Consider the following 12,218-nt stretch of genomic DNA (forward strand, 5'->3'; position numbering starts at 1 on the left):
TATATATTAAGGAAGAAGCTGGTGATCTTCCTCCTGATGATATTAACATGGATAATATTTTTGAAGAACTTGAATCTGATTCTACAAATGATCCAGATTATGAGCCTTCTTCATTTAATGCACGTCTGAGTGCATTGGAAGATAAAGTTGAGGGTCTAAATGTTAAAATGGAAAACATATCTGTTGCCCATGATTTACAGTTCAAATATATGCGCAAATATCTTAGGCACTTAAACAAAGGCATGCATTAACTTGATCCTTCCATTCCGGCTCCTTCATCTGGGTCAGATTAGTATTTTTAAGATTATTGGATAATAATAACTTTATTACTTTTAACTAGTTTTTGAGTTTGTCACTCTCTTTAACTTAGCTCTGTCTATGAATTATGTGTGTTGCTTATGCTATGCTCTCATATCTTGACTAGTTACCTCTCATATTTCTCATTGATTATTTCTTCTCTACCATCTATTTTGTACTTCCTTTGTCATATTGTGACAAAAAGGAGGAGTATCGATATGTTATAGATATGTATATGAATATAGATGTTGTCATGAGGAGGGAGTAGCATTGTATTATATATTGTTTTATGAGTATGTTACTCAGGGGGAGTATGTGTAGAGGTGTGAGCAGAAGTGTGCAGAGGTCGAATAAATATTGATTTATAAGTCTGCAGGATGCTTGTTGATAATAACTGGTGCATGATTCTTTAATCAGATATTCTGTGTTAGGAAACATATCTTGAAAGTGTGTAATGTCACTAATTTGACAAAGGGAGAGATTGTAAGTGCTATAGTTTATAGCCCTTTGTGTTGTTAAATTTGTGGTGCCAAAGACACTGTTATGAAGCTTGCATCTGTGAAGAACAATGCTCTACTCAAGATCAACTTAGGTTGACAAGCACTGTTCACAAGTCAGAATCTTAAAGATGCTTTCAAGTTCTACCTCAAGATCTCAAGAAGCTTTCAAGTTTGAGCTTCATCAAGACTTCAACCTTCACTACTTTTAAAGGTCACTTGTCTCCTATGTTTAATGTCCTTACTTCACTCCTGAGGTATGACTGACCTTACGTTGACCTTTAGAGTAAGTCATTCTGGATATATAATTCATATGTTTTTTATAAGTGAGTTTGGTCTATTCTAAGACTAGTCCTGGACTTTGTTCGACTAGTCTTAGCACTACTTCGACCTATCTAAGAAATTCATAGATCAGTCGTAAGTTTGTTACAAAAATTGAAAATTTTCTGTTAGGCTTCGACTAGTCCTGGGGACTATTCGACCAGTCGTAGGTATAGTGTCGATTGTATCTTCGACCTGTCGTAGAGCTACGACTCAATGTACAGCATTGAGATTCGACTTGCTTCAACTAGTCGTGTGAAACATTCGACCAGTCATAGGAGACCCACGACCAGTCGTAGACCACCTACGACCAGTCGTAAAACTGTCAAATCTTATCGTGCCCAAAATTTTCAAATATCTGTTAGTTCTACTACCAGTCGTAGAGATCTTTAGACCAGTCGAAGGTGTGATTTGCTCACCTATAAATAGAGCACGAATCTTAGAATAAATTAAGAACTTCAAGCTAAATTAATTTGGTCTTCTGAGAGATAAGTCGATGCTCCATTTAAGCTAAGTGTGTATATTTAATATTCTCTTTCTTTAGCTTTGTTAATTGATTTTGTTTCTTGCATTCCAATCTAATCTGAAAAAGAGGAATTGTTGTTTTCCTTTTCTAGAATCAAAATCAATTAGAGCTAGCCCTTTTGTTTTAATTTAAAATCTATTAGAACCTAGAACCATTATAAAGTGAGTATTGGACATTGAACTTTGACATTCAAATCTCTACTCCGACTTGGTTCTTCTAGGCTGCTACAACGAAGGAGAAAATCAGGTATTTTACAATTTATGTAATTTACATTGTTTGGTTTTATTTGAGGTTAAGCCAGAAAAATCTCAAAGTTGTTGGTTATCTGAGGAGAGCCAGAAAACTCAGAAGTGAGGGTTTTTGAATTGTGTAAGCCCTTTGAAAAAGACACAATTGTGAAGGTTTTGGGTGAACCTGTGAAAACCTATTTGATAGTGAACGCTAATATCCCCTGTGTGAGGATATTAGGAGTGGAGTAGCATTCTGTGTGGCTGTTGTTTAACAGTTGGTGAACACACAGGTGAACTACTATAATTCTTTGTGTTATGGATGTGTGATTTATATTTCCTATCTTTTATCATTCAGAATTGTGGAATGTATGTGTGGATGTGAATGTTGTAAATTTTACATTTCAAGCATAGTGGGGAATGTTGTAATAATTTAGATTTACATTTCAATATTATATTTTTGCTATCTCTTTATTACATTATGCTTCTGTTTTTCTATTTGTTCTAGAAATAAGGTTGTCCTACCATAAACTTTGGTTTTTGGTATAAGGTTATCCTTAGAACAATTTGTGTTTCTATTTCTCTATTTTAGGTTGCTTTTCATTCCTATTATGTGATTGGTGTATAGTGCTATCTATTCTTTATTTCATATTCCGCTGTATTTATCTTAAATTTTGGCATAGTCCTATTCCCCCCCTCTAGGACATATAGTTTGGCCATTTCACCATGGGCCTCAAATACATCACATGAGCCTCATCACACGGGCCTCAAATACACAACAGGTGGGCCCTGCACCTGGGTCTCAAAACACGCAACAAGTGGGCCTTGCTCATAGGTCAAAGATATATCCTGATGGGCCACATGTATATCAAAGTGGGCCTCTTGAATGGGCCACCAAATACATTAAGGTGCGCCGCATCACCTAGTCCGGCATAGATATACAATACATACAACAAGGCGATGATAAAACATATATGTCATGGTGCATTCCATGGACAGATAGCAGGGATAAGACATACATCATGGTGGTCCCCACCACTGTCAAAGGCATAGATGGTGTGAATATACATATGCCATCGAGGTGGGCCCTACTCAGCACCATCCAAATGAATGGTACAAGACACATCGATATGGGCCCCACCCGTCCTAGACGGATGAACTACTTGAATAAAACACATATATAATGGTGGGGTCCCACAACACGTCCATGCACGGACGGTGTGGATTGGATTCATAAATCAAGGTGGGGACTACATGAGCAACCCACCCCAAGTTTCAACTCAAACTGATATTTTTGTTTTCATCACAGTGCACTGCACGGTCAGTTCACACTTCACTGATGTCCAGCGTCCAGGGACGCTGGACGGTTTTGGATGCAACACATATTAAGGTGGGCCCCACCTATAGACGAGTTGTCCAAGTGGGCCACCAAATGGATGGATGATGTGGATAAGACATACATCATGATAGGGTCCATCCAGGTGGGCCACACGGCCACATCATCACATAAAAATGAAAAAAAGAGGGAAAAGGAGAGTAAGAAAGGGACACATGATGATGGAGGGACCCCGGCATTATGGGCCCTCCTTTGTATTTAATCATACATTAAGTGGGTCCCATTACACGTGGGCCCATCAAATCGAAAATCAACGGTGGAGATCCTTTCTCCACTAAAAATGTAAGGTCTAGATGACCCTATTCATGCCAGGAGAATAAACATCATGATGGGGTCCATAGAGGATGGCCCCATCATGGAATGATCATGAGAATCAAGATGGCTATCGGCCACATCTAGGGTCCAAAGTGAGATCCATACCATCAATCGGTAGGCCTCACTTGGCCCATCTTAAAAACATGAAATTCAGGCCTATAAAAATACCCACCTTTGATCTTCTTGGACTTCTTCTTCCATTAACGCATCCTAAAGCTCCGGGGAATGCATTTCAACGGTGGAGATGATCTTTGGATGGTGGGATTGAGTGATAGGGAGGTGGGCCACACCTAGTTCTCTCCTCTCCCTTGGACGTTGGATTTTCATGGGGTTAGCTTGAAATGAATGAATGAGAGAGAGATGAGAAAGGGTGATGTAGAGAGAGAGAGAGGGATGGAGTGTGAGGTATGGTGGTGTAAGGGATGGGTGGAGAGAGGGAGAGTTGACTTTGGGGAGAGGGAGAGAGATGGGTTGCTTGTACTTGACTTGTGCTTGTGATAGAATGTGTACTTTAATTGATTGATGGGACATGTTGTAGAGATTTTCTCGAAATTCACAACGCGCGGCATTTCTTCGAAATGAACGCGGGCCCACATCTCCTGGCCCAGGTGTTGGATCGGTACGTGAGTCGCGGCGTTAAAACCGCGACGATGGCACGGTCTCTAGGGTACAAGTTTCAGTTCGAGCCGACTTTAGTATGCAAGACTCAACTTAGGATCGCGCACAAACGTTGAATACAGGTCGAGGGTTACCGAAATTTGACCAGGAGGACCACTGAAGCCTACAGAACGGTACGAACTAGGATACGAGCCTTACAACTCTCCCTTCCAAATAAAAATTTCATCCTTGAAATTTACATAATCATCGTAACTAGACATAACTCATAAGGAAGAGGAAACATTGCTTCACCATATAAAATCAGAGACAACATACAAGTTACAACATATCATTAATCATCAAAAAGATGGGGATGACACTCTTGAATCTTAGCCTTGCACTCCCAAGACGCCTCATCAACAAAATGGTGACCCCACTGAACTTCAGATCCTAGATTAAAAATGATTGAAACTAGGATAACTTGCAACCTCAGAATTTTATTAATGATTAATCTAATAAGACGGTCTTATGAACTGGTCGTGCGAATCGTCGGCAACTCCTTCTAACGACTGAGGGTCCTTCTTGGCTGCATAAAGTCTATCTTGTGCCTGTTGGGGAGGTGTGTCTTCTCTGTGGTTGTCATTGTCGCAGCTGCTGCTAGGGTCCCAATGGTAGGAGTTGTTGTTGCTGTTGGTGCTGAAGGCGGGGACACTCCCGCCAACGGTGTCTCGTCTTGCCACACCCATGACAAACACTGGTGAACTGCCTCAAAGGTAGTACAAGGGGTGTTGCCGATGCTCGGATGGATGAGCAATTCCTATGCCTCTGCGGCCGTCGATGCTGCTACTATTGGGAGTTACCGGAGAGGGTCTGCCTCTTCCAGTCTCTTCTTTGGTCACGATCCCTCTGAGAACTGACCCACTTGTCCTCACAAATCTGGGCCCTCTGTACTACCTTTTCGAAAGTCAGGAGCTCATGCCGAACAACACGGCCCCGGAGACCACAACGTAAGCCATTCTCGAAACGACGAGCCTTCCGCTCCTCATCATCAATCAAATATGGTGCGAATCTAAACAGCACTGTAAAATGAGCCGCATATTGTGCCACAAACATGTCTCCCTGCACCAAGGTCTCGAACTCTAACGCTCGCTACTGACGAGAGTAGGCAGAAAAATACTACTGGTCGAATCGGTCTATGTAGTCCTCCCATGTCCAAATAAAATTAGGTCCTATAACACGAGTAATGGAAGTCCACCATTGCTCGGCCTCACCTTGGAGAAGAAATACGGCCAACCGGACTCGCTGCTGGGTCGTACAGGTCATAGTATCAAAAATCTTCTCCAAGTTTCGGGTCGTACTGACTTTGGTTGACTTTGGTTACTGATATGTGATCTTTGAATTTGCTTATATATATCTTTCATATCTTGCCTAATTAACTCCTTTATTACTCTCTTGTTAAGTCTTCCTCTTCCATTTCTTCTTTGCTTCCTTTGTCATATTGTGACAAAAAGGGGGAGAAATATTTTTGGATTGATTCTTTATGGATATGGAATGGATATGGATGTGGGGTAGTAGCATAGCATAATTTGCATAATTTTTAAAGATTTATGTGTGCTATTAAGGGGGAGTAAGTAAGGAGGTGTTTTGCCTACTTCATGATGATGTGTGCTAGTTGATGATAACTGGTGCATGATTCTTTAACCAGGCTGTAACTGGTTTCCTTTTATCTGGTGCATGATTCTTTATTGAGATGCTTCTCTCATTTTTATTGAGTGTGTTTTGTCACAAATTTGACAAAGGGGGAGATTGTAAGTGCTATGGTTATTTGCTCCTTTGATTGTCAAATTTTGTTGTGCCAAAACCACAATCTGTGTCTTATAGAACACGTTGTTATATATGTTCAAGGCAATACATCTCATGCTCAAGGACAATGCTTCAAGTCAAGTACAATGATCTACTTCAAGAAATGCAAGATCAAGTACATTATTCTCTTCTCTAAAGCTTCGAAAGATCTCTGAAGTACAACTCAAGAACTACTTCCAAAGATCTCTGAAGTACAACTCAAGAACTACAAGTTCAAGCTTTTAAGCTTCATCATGTGTCGAGATCTAAAGCTTCATGATCTTCAAAGATCATCCATCATCTAAAGAAAAGAAGTTCAATGTTCATACTTCATGTCTCAGGTATGAATGACCTTAGGGTAGGTCATTTTGGATACATAAGTCAATTGCTTATTTTATATGTGCTTTGGTCTGTTCTTAGACTAGTCCGGACTCTGCTCAACTAGTCCTAGAGCTGGCTCGACTAGTCCAAGAAATTCTAAGACCAGTCCTGAGTTGTTGAAAAATTTTAAAATTTTTTGCTTGAGCTACGACCAGTCCTCGAGTTTGCTCGATTGGTCATGTGAATAGTGCTGACTCGTTCACGACTAGTCCTGCAGCTATGACTCAAACTCCAGTAATGAATTCTGCTTTCTCACAACCAGTCGTGGAAAGGTCACGACTAGTTGTAGAGGACTTATGACCAGTCGTGAAGTGCCTACGATCAGTTGTGGAATGGTTTTATCAGATCGCGCTCAAAATTTCAAAATGTTGTTGGTCCTAAGACCAGTCGTAGTGTCCACAAGACCAGTCGAAGATGCGATTTCTACAACTATAAATAGAGCACGAATTTCAAAGTTTTATATCCAATTAAAGTAAAATCAAGGCATCACTCTGAGAGATAAGTTTGTGTTCTTTTTAAGCTACATTGTGCATATTTAATATTCTCTTTTGTTAGCTTTTTATATTTGATTTTGTTTCTGCATTCCAATCTGATTTGAAAGGGGAATTGGGATATTCCACTTCTTGGAATCAAAATCAAATAGAGCTAGCCCAACTTGATTTAATTTAAAATCAATTAGAACCTATAACCATTTCAAAGTGAGTATTGGACATTGAACTTCTACATTCAAACTTCTACTCCGACTTGGTTCTTCCGGGCCGCTACAAAAGGAGAAATTCAGGTATTTTACATTTGTGTAAATCTTCTATGCTTTTGGTTTCTTTGAGATTAAGCCAGAAAAATCTCTAAGTGTTGGTTATCTAAGGAGAGCCAGAAAACTCAAAGTGTGGGATTTTTGAATTGTGTAAGCCCATTAAAAAGACACAATTGTGAGGGTTTTAGGTGAACTTGAGAAAAACTTAATTTCATAGTGAACGCTAATATCCCCTGTGTGAGGATATTAGGAGTGGAGTAGCAAACTGTGTGGTTGTTGTTTAACAGTTGGTGTACACACAGGCGAACCACTATAATTTTTTGTGTCTTGTGATTTGAATGTTTGATTATTTTCTATATCTTTTATCATTCAATATTGTGGGATGTATGTGTGGATGTGAATATTGTAATATTTACATTTCAAGCATTGTAGGGAATGTTGTAATAGTTTAGACTTTCATTCTTACTATTTACTTTTAATTCCTCTTCAGTTTGAGATATTGATACTTAAACCGTTCTAGTAAGGTTGTCCTGCCATAAATCCTTGGTTTTTATGGTGCAAGGTTGTCCTTAGAACAACATTTGTATCAACCTCTCAAGACTTGAATTTTGAGGTTGCTTTACATTTCCGTATTGTGATTTATTTAAAGTGTTATCTTTCCTTTTTTCATTTAAATTCCACTGTTAATGTTTTAATTTGGCATAATCCTATTCACCCCCCCTCTAGGACATATAGCTTGGCCATTTCAAGTGGTATCAACGCCTAATAGCTCGTTTTTATTGTTATATTTTTAGATTTATTTCCTAAGCTAATCGATCTAAGTTATTTATAAGATGTCAAACTTTGATAGCCTTTCAGTCACTAGGCCTCCACCATTTGATGGCTCCAATTATGCTTACTGGAAAGCCAGAATGAGGATTTTCTTAAAATCCATGGACGAGAGCATGTGGCAAGCCACAGTGACTAATTGGACCCCTCCTACCACTGAAGTAACTGGTATCGATGGATCCAAACCATGAGAGTCACACCTTATTTCTCTTGGACCACTCTTCAGAAAAGTGAGAGTAGTACTAATGCAAAAGCACTAAATGCAATTACGTGCGCACTATCACCGGATGAATTCAAAAGAATTATATCCTGTGATATTGCAAAGTAAGCTTGAGATATTTTAGAAATGACACACGAGGGAACATCAATTATCAAGAAATCTAAAGTCCAAATCCTCACAACCAAATTTGAGGAAATACATATGGAGGAAAATGAAATGTTCATGGGCTTTTATACTAGATTAAATGACATTGTGAAGTCTATGTAGGGTCTTGGTGACAAAATCTTAGAAAGTAAAGCGTGTGCAAAGATACTACGTTCACTTCCTGAACGGTTCAATTCTAAGGTAACTGCGATCCAGGAACTTCGTGATACGGACAATATGAGGGTAGAAGAACTAGTTGGCTCTTTACAAACGTATGAGTTAAATTTTAAAGCTCCTAAAGGTAAATCTATCGCCCTTAAATCTTCTAAAAATGTTTCTCAAGAAAATAATAACAATTCTGATTTAAAAAACTCAGAAGATGATATGGCCCTTCTAGCGAAAAAGTTTTACAAAATTTTCAAAAGTAAAAAGAGGGTTGATTTTCAAAAAGCTAACGATAAGAAAAGATCTAAAACTAAAACTTGAAAATCATTAAAAGACAGTCAATGTTACAACTACTAAGAATATGGACATTTGACAAACAAGTGTCCTAAAAAGGACAAACTCAAAAAGAAGAATATGTTGGCTACTTGGGATGAATCCTCTGACTCTGAAGCCTCTTCTGAATCAGAAGATTCTGAAACCGAGTCAGGCAATGAAGTCAAAGCCCTTATGACTCTAGCCAAGTTCACTTTTTTAGATAACGATGATCTAACTAGTGAAGAAAATCTGAACAGTGATCATGAAAATGAAGAAGATCTTCAAGATGTTTATAATGCCCTTTACAAGGAAAGTTGTAAAATTGTTATTAAATTAAAACTTCAAAAAGAAAAATTTTCAAAGCTTAAAGAAAATTTTGATTCTCTTATTTTAGAAAAATCTCATATTTTAGATTGTTTTGAAAAATACAAATGCGATTTAGATTTCAAAACTTCCCTTATTGAAAATCTTAAATTTGAAAATGAAAAACTTAAAATTGAAGTCTCTTCGCTTTTGAGTTTAAAGGACACATGGAGGTATGCCCAGGGTGATCCAAAGTTAGAAAAACTTTTGTTTGGATCAAGGAAATGTGGCGACTGATCCGGTTTGGGCTACGATCGAAATATTCCTCATAAACAGAAGATTAATACTCCTCCTAAGTTTGTAAAAGGAGAGTTCTCAAACTCAAAGGAGAAAAGTTCTAATCAAAAGTTTTCTAAAAATACAAAAATATTTCAATCATTTAAACTTAAAAGTAACCATATCAACTATAATAATCAAAACCAAAACCCTTTAGTAGAAAAAATAGTTGATTTTCTTAAGGAGCTCTTAAAATCTAATTCAATGGGTCACTCTTACAACAACTACAAACATAAGAAGACCAACTATACTCCTAAACCTAAAAAAGATTTGAAATGGGTTCCTAAGGTTACTTGCTTGGTTGCTCACACGACATTTAAAGCTACAAGTCATTCAAAGTGGTACTTAGACTATGGATGCTCAAGGCATATGACTGGTGATAAAGGTCTATTAATCGATCTTAAAGGCATGGCTGATGGTTCAGTCACATTTGGTGATGGTAGCAACTGCAGGATTATTGGCCAAGGTACGGTTCAACTTTCTAATCTCCCTTTATTTGAGAATGTTTTATATGTAGAAGGTTTAAAACATAACTTGTTAAGCATTTCTCAAATATGCGATAAAAACCACAGCGTAAAATTTTCTAACCTAGGGTGTGAAATTTTAAACAAAAAGGGTTCAGTAATATTAACTAGTCGTAGAACTTCTGAAAACTGCTACATCGTAAGTGATTCTAGCTCATCTAATCAATTGTGTTACATGGTCCATACCGATGAAACTGAGTTATGGCATAAACGTCTTGGACATGTACACTACCGTAATCTATATAGATTAAGCAAAAGAGAACTGATGAGAAGTCTACCTAAATTACAAAAAGTAGACAAAATATGTGGCAAATGCCAGATTGGTAAACAAACTAGGAGTACTCATAAAAAGGTGAACTCCAATGCCACATCAAAACCGCTCGAGCTTCTCCATATGGATCTTATAGGACCAACTAGGATGGAGAGTCGAGATGGCAAAAAAATATACTGGTTATCGTTGATGATTATACTAGATTTATCTAGGTAGCCTTCTTAAGAGATAAATCAGAAACCCTTGATGAAGTAAAAAGAGTTCTCAAACGAATCCAAACGGAAAAAGGTTCTCAAGTCTGTAAGATTCGTAGTGATCATGGATCAGAATTTGAGAATAACAGTTTTGAGAAATACTGTTGCGATCAGGGAATATCACATGAATTCTCTATGCCCAAAACACCACAACAAAATGAAATTGTTGAAAGAAAAAATAAAGTGTTTTAAGAAATGGCAAATGTAATGTTGAATAGTTTGAAGCTCTCTAAAAATCTTTGGGCTGAAGCTGTAAATCTTGCATGCTATATAATCAACCGAGTTTATACAAATAAAAACAACAATAAAATGGCTTATGAAATGTGATTGATAAGAAGCCTACTATTAAATACTTTTGAGTTTTCGGCAGCAAGTACTATATTTTACGAGACTGTGAAAATCTGGGCAAGTTTGACACTAAAAGTAATGAAGGGATCTTTTTAGGATATTCTTTGAATAGTCGAGCATATCGAGTACTGCATAAGGGGATTGGTGTTATTCAAGAGTCCATTAATGTGGTCATTGACGATCACTTAAATACACCGCCTCAAATTCAGATAATGATGAAGTTCTTTTAATTAACAAACCAGATACTTCATCAAATCAAACTAACTCTGAACTGAGGACTATTAAAGATCATCCAACCGCTCAAATTCTTGGAAACCCTCTCACTGGTGGTGCACTCATAGACAACTAGAAGATATATGTAATTACATGTGCTTTACATCCCAGATAGAATCGGCTAACGTAAAAGAAGCTATTACTGACGAACACTGGATCGTTGCAATGCAAGAAGAGCTTAACCAATTTGTGAGAAATGATGTTTAGTATCTTGTTCCTAAACCAAAAGATAAACACATTATCAGAACTAAGTGAATTTTCAAAAATTAGTCTGATGAACTTGGTAATATAATTAGAAACAAGGCTAGACTGGTTGTACAAGGGTACACTCAAATTGAAGGCATCGATTATGATGAAACTTTTATCCCAGTAGCTCGTCTTGAATCAATTAGACTATTTATATCCATTGCTTACTTTAGAAAATTTAAAATTTATCAAATAGATGTAAAGAGTGCTTTCTTAAATGGTGATCTGCATAAAGAAGTTTATGTTGAATAACCAACGGGTTTTGAAGACCCTAGAATGTTGATCATGTCTATCGCCTAAAAAAGGCTCTCTACGGTTTAAAACAAGCTCCCAGGGCATGGTACGAAAAATTGACTAAGTTTCTACTAAGTCATAATTTTCTAATGGGTAGCGTTGATAAGACTCTTTTTATTAAGAAACATAATGATTATAACTTAATAATGCAGATCTATGTTGATGATATCATTTATGGATCTACCTATACTAACATGACTGTTGAGTTTACAGATTTAATGAAATCTAAGTTCGAAATGAGCATAGTTAGAGAATTGAATTATTTCCTAGGATTGCAAGTAAAACAACAACCTGTTGGTATTTTTATTTCTCAAACCAAATATGCTCGAACTTAATTAAAAAGTTCAGAATTTGAGAATGGAAAAATTTTGATACTCCTATGAGTACAACTTTAAGACTCTCAAAAGACTACAGTAAAAATGTGGATCCTAAATTATATTGTAATATGATTGGTAGTTTACTTTATTTAAATGTAAGTAGACGATATTGCTTTTAGTGTTGGTATTTGCACTAGATATCAATCGACCCTAAAGAATCTCATCTA

The sequence above is a fragment of the Magnolia sinica genome, chromosome 11 (assembly GCF_029962835.1).
Source record: "Magnolia sinica isolate HGM2019 chromosome 11, MsV1, whole genome shotgun sequence".
Taxonomy (NCBI): domain Eukaryota; kingdom Viridiplantae; phylum Streptophyta; class Magnoliopsida; order Magnoliales; family Magnoliaceae; genus Magnolia; species Magnolia sinica.